Raw genomic sequence first — 5,706 nt, forward strand, 5'->3', positions numbered from 1 at the left:
ATCCAAAGAGAACTTTTCCGGCCTGCTGCTTCTCTGTCCGGGATGTGTTTGTCAGCCATGGCACACAAAAAGGGCATCATTGCAAGTGGCCCACGAAGGCAAGATGAATTTTTGCCTGCCTTGCTCAGCTTGACTTGCTTCCTCACCCCATTCCTGCCTTAGATCCTGGGTTACCTGGTGGCTGAAGGTGGTCCATTGTCTCAAGCGGTGCCAGAGCCTGACACAGTGCCTCTGGGCAGCCTTTGCTCTGCACATGCCAGCCATGCACATTTGCAAATACTTTAAACCTCCTGTCAGTAAGTTCTGGGGACAGTTGCTCACCTTCAGAGGAAGCTCCCTAAAATTGGCTTGTCTCACCCAGTGGTACATTGACCTCTGTTCAGACTGAGCCAAAGCGGGGGCCTCGCTGGTGTGGCCACTGCTGCTGGGAGGGCGGCCACTGTTGCGGGTGAAGCCATCCTGCAAGCACCTTCCACCTAGCCACCCACTGAAAATCCTGTAGGATGTAAGGTGGGAGTAGAAGAACACTAAAGGGGCTGGCTTCCTAATCTCCTCCCCCTTCTGCCACCCTTGGCCATCCCATACCCAGTGCTGCATCCAGTGGGGTCAAAAAAAATACGGCCATATCTGAAGAGTCAGTTGCATGCTTTGTGGTTGCCCTGCCATTCCCCTCGGGCCTGACCTGACTTCCAGCTCAGCCACCCACTGAAAATTGAAAAATAAAAAAGTAGAGCTGTAAACGGCTTCAAAGCCCACCAGGCCCAACCCCTCTTCTAATACGGCATAAAAGCCACACTTCTTCTGACTAGGTAGGGACATCCTATTCCCCACAAGAAGTGGAAGGCCATCATGTTCTGTCTCAGCAGCACTCGTGGAGCAGGGGGAAATACATGGCTGAGGAAATTCCCCACAGCCAAAAGATAGGTCTTGAGCATTACAACCTTGTAGGTAATGACAAGGTTCTCTTACACCACCGGCTGAGCCATTCCTCACAGGCCAGCAACCGTTTCTCCCAGTTCGCATTCCCCACCTCGTCCCCAACCGAATGCTAGAAGGCCCAGCTCATCCACCTGCCCACTCTTGCAGCCCTCCTCTTCCACCCTGACTGATAGGGAGGAATATTAAGCCTTGCTCCCTTAGGTCCGCCCTTCAGCATTCCTGGGGAACACCAACACTGCCCAAGTGATTTTGGGCCAGTAGGTCAACCAGTAGGGCTGCTTCCTAGGCCAAACTGCAGCCCAGCTTTATGACTCAGAGGAAATGCAGCTCGCATCCCTATCTACAGGACTCCAGGCACAGCCAGCCTTCTGGATCAAACGTCCCCTCTTGTGCTCAAGTCATAACAGCTAGCGGGCAAAAGACAGGCTACTATGTCATTTAAGAGAGCAAGATGAAGCTTTGGAAATCCCAGTACAGTAAGCTGCAAACAAAGGACCTCAAGGTCCCATTGAGACTTAAACTTTGATTGCAGGATTCAAAGCCCTGAGTGCTGGCCCTTACACCATGGGACCAGCAGGGGTCCCCTTAACATCTGTTGACTTCTGGCATGGAGGACTCTGTGGGGACATTTTTTTCTGGCAGGGAGGACCCTGGGGGAACATCACTTTCTGGCCAGCCCTGCATTTGCTCAAAAAGTCAGCACACAGTGCTTTACTGCAGGCCCAGAGGCCTTTCTTCCTCCAGACTGTGAGGCCAGTGGACAGGTGAGGAAGTAGCACCTTCAATCCCAGTAAAGGGTCCTTCCTAGGACAGGCAAAGTCCTGAAAAGGAAAAGCTGAAGTCAAAGAGAGTCCTGAAGTTCTTGGGGGATATTACAGGGGAAAGTGTTTCTTTACCTGACCAGGGACTTGAACCCTGGACCCTCAGATTAAAAGTCTGATGCTCTACCAACTGAGCTAGCCAGGCTTATAGTGAAAGAGGCAAATTTCATGCAGAAGAGAAACTAGTCAAGAAAATGAGAGCAGGAAACAATACAGAAAACCTGCTACTGTCGCTCTCTTAGAAGTCCTAGCTCCAGCCTGCTCCTCCATCTGGTTCCCTAAGGCCTTATTCTTTTTTTACTTAAATATCAAATCCAGGCGAAAACACAGTTATACAAAGCAAAATGAAATCACAAACAGAAATGTCATTGGAAATATAAAAATAAAAAAGGAAAATGCAATCCCCATCACTTTATCCTATCTGGGCCATTCCTGAATCAAGCGCACGCACTAAGGTCCCTGTGTGCTTACGAGAAACCGGAGGAACTCATACCACAGCCTGAACATGAAACTCAACTGCTCCCAAGTGCCGCAGTAAAACCCTTTCCCTGCTGTGACATTGCACTCCATATGATTTTATGAAAATATGCTAATGAGTGTGAATATAATGTAACTGGACTATGCTTCATGCAAAAGGTCTCTTGTAAGATATCATTACAAAGCTTATAATCTAGTGTGTGTGTTCATCCTATTTGTATGAACCTATCATTCTTGTATCTGAAACTAGAAATATGAAATATAACTCTGAGGTCCTTTTGTAATTATGCAAAGTGTGCGATATTAATAGTGGTTTGGAATCTTGATGGCTTCCATTAACCAGGACAATTGACTGTAGATGTCTCTGTCCTGCACCATCTGTGAGTCAGGCCAGGAAGAATGAAGGCTTGGGGTCTCACAGGACATGTGACCATGTCACCTGGTACAGTAATCCATCTTAAACCTGGGGCTTTTCCCCAGGAGAGAGGCAAAATATTCCTGTCTTGTACCAAAGTTATATTAGGGTGACCAGACAGCAAGTGTGAACAATTGGGATAGCGGGTGGGGGTAATAGAAGCCTATATAAGAAAAAGACCCAAAAATCGGGACTATCCGTATAAAAGCTATATAAGTGGTGGAACAGAAGAAAGGTGGCTGCAGTCATGGGAAATCCATTAGCTACCACCTGAGCTGGAACAAGGAGTATACCTGGCGAAAAGATTGGGCCCAGACAAGAAATAAGTCTAGTCTGCGAAAGAAGCTTATTGGAAGATCTCTGAGGGTGAGATTTTTATCTGTATTGAGTTTCATACTGTATTAGGCTTAGACTTGCATGTTTTTGTTTTATTTTGCTCTATAGAGAATACAAACTCCATAGAGAAGGAAAAGTTTGTGCCTTAGAAAAGTCTGTGTGAGTGTGTGTTAGATGGGTGGGAGGGTGTCTAGAAACCACTCCTATAGTTAGAAAATCTGAAGCAGGGACCAAAAAACCAGTACCTTCTTTGAGACTTGAACTCAGGACCTTTGGATTATGAGACTGATGCGCTGCCAACTGCGCTAAGGAGGCTTGGGAAAAATTAGGCTCAGACATATAGGACCCTCCTACAGCAGTGACTGGGGCAGGGAAGGAGCCAGCGGTGTGCTGGAAGAAGCAAGGAGATCTGGTGCCCAGAGACCTATCCTGGCAGCTTTCTCAGCAGCAAAGAAATCAATTTTCCCTGCCAGTGAACAATCTACTTGAACTAATTGCAGCACAGGGTGCATGTTTCCAAGCTATACACCCACTTCTACATTTTAGAACTTACTTTCCTTTCCCTAGTATGGCATTTTCCATGTGAATTGGGCAAAGCAAGTTGGGTAATAGAAACCAGTGCTCCAGGTAAGGCTTGAACTCATAACCTCAGCAGTATTCCCCTTTGCACTAACCAGTTGCACCACTGCAGGTGCTTATTAGACAATTTTGGGAAGTAGGCAGTTATCAATCTCTGTGGGTTACACCTTTGCCTGGTAATTGAAAGGCTGCTGGTTCAAACCTAACTAAAGACGTGGCTTTTCAGCGATGAGACTCCACTACATTTTAACAAGAAGAAAATCTCCTCTATTCTGGTTTAGCCCCATTTGACTCCTTCTGGCCGTCTTCTCCCCCCCACCCATTGCCCCGCCCCGTCTCTTTCCTTCCCCATTGGGGCCATGCAGAGAGGAGCCCCAGTCAGTCTCTGTCACAGAGAGTCTTTATCCCATAAAGGGAGGGAGGGAGGGGTCGCTCTAAAACATTAATAATGGGGAGGGGAGTGATGTGCATGGTTAGGGGGAGAAAGGATGGAGAACTAACAGTGGGACCCAGAGAGATTCCCCCAGACTGGGGCGATCCCCTGCTGCCCACCATCAGCCAGCTGTGGGAAGAACAACTCGGGATTGCTTGGGGAAGTCACCTTTAAAAATACAAGTGTAACATGCTAATTATATTTTAATAAGACCAAAGCCTCCTCAAACCCAGTGTCACAATCGCTGGAATGACTTTGTCCTGATATTTTACTGGTCGCAGCCATAAAGTGAGTCAAATTACAGTTTCCGTTCGTAGTCAGTGCACACACAAGAATCCGGAGGCTTTTAATTCCTTAGGTTCTGCTGCCATTTCATTTCTATCCTGTTCCAAGATTAATCATTATGCAAAGCAACGTTCGGCCCTTGGGAGTGTCCCCCCTGGTCCCGCCTTCCACCCGTGGGCAATTTAAAAGGGCCCGGGAACCCACGCCACCACCAGCAGCACAAGGGGGCTAAGGCGGCTTCCTGCCCAGCCTCGCTCCATGTGGCACGCCACTCCTGGAAGCGGCTGGCACATCCCTGCGGCCCCTGGGGTGGGGTGGGGTCTCCACATGCTGCCCCCACCCCGAGTACCAACTCTGCCAACTGTGGCAATGGGAGCTGTGGGGGTGGAGTCTGCGGGCAGCGGTGCGCAGAGATGCCCCCGGCCCTCCCACTTTCAGGCTGCTGCCAAAGTGGGGTGCGGTTGCTTTCGGGAGATGCCCAAGGTAAATCCTGCACCCCCACCCCCTCCCCCAACCCAGACCCCACACCTGCACCCAAACTCCCTCCAAGAGCTTGCCCCCTGAACCCCCTCCTGCACCCCAACCCCCTGACTGAGCCCCTCCTGCACCCCAACCCCCTGACTGAGCCCAGACCCTGCACCCAAACTCTCTCCCAGAGCCTTAGGCAGGTGTTGGGGGGGGGTGAGGGGGCAGGACTTGGTCCCATTCTGGGCACCACCAATAATTATACAAACCTGCCGCTCCTGTCCAGCCCAACCTTCTGCTGATGCACCTCAGCCCACACCCGTGCAGGGTTTGAAGCTTGCATCACTTAAATTCCAGGACACTGAGGGATTTCAGCTCCCGTTTGCCCAGAGGAAACTTTCACCCAACTCCCAACCAGATTCTTGTCCATGGGATCACTGTAGGGGGGCTGGGTCCCTCGGTGTCTTTTCTCTCTCTACAACAGCCCAGGGTGCCTATAACTGGGGCATCTGAGCACCCAGGACCTTCTGTGGGGATGCCATTCCCCTTCCCCTTCCCCTTCTATGGTCTCATCTGTCATTGACTCCAGCCTTTTTTCTATCCATCGTCAGCACCATCCCAAGCAAGCTGCACTTGCCTCAAAAAGACAGTGTCCCCTGTTGGGTGTAAATCACTGACCTCTCTCAGCACTGACTATCCCTCTGTTTCCTTGCCTCTCTGTCTGTGCAGATAGGACCTTTCCCTCCACTGCTGGAGGATTCTCCCTTCTCATCTACCATTGTCCCAAGCAGCACAGCAGGTGGGAATCTTAAATGCACCAGGGTGACTTAGAAGCAGAAACTCCCCCAGACCTTTCATGCAATTGGTAATTGCCCCTTACTGGGCAGGATTGAAACTCATGCAAGGAGACTGTGGGCTACATCCCACCTGGGCATGAGCAAAGTGAAAGGAGAACT

General features: G+C 49.9%; 1 non-coding gene across 1 annotated transcript; it reads right to left on the reverse strand.

Annotated features, from left to right (window-relative positions):
* Positions 1 to 1,832: 1,832 nt before the first annotated feature.
* TRNAK-UUU (transfer RNA lysine (anticodon UUU)) lies at positions 1,833 to 1,905 on the reverse strand. Its single transcript has one exon. It is a non-coding gene; the product is annotated as a tRNA-Lys (tRNA).
* Positions 1,906 to 5,706: the final 3,801 nt, after the last annotated feature.

This window comes from Emys orbicularis, chromosome 15 (assembly GCF_028017835.1).
Source record: "Emys orbicularis isolate rEmyOrb1 chromosome 15, rEmyOrb1.hap1, whole genome shotgun sequence".
In the NCBI taxonomy this organism is placed as follows: Eukaryota; Metazoa; Chordata; order Testudines; family Emydidae; genus Emys; species Emys orbicularis.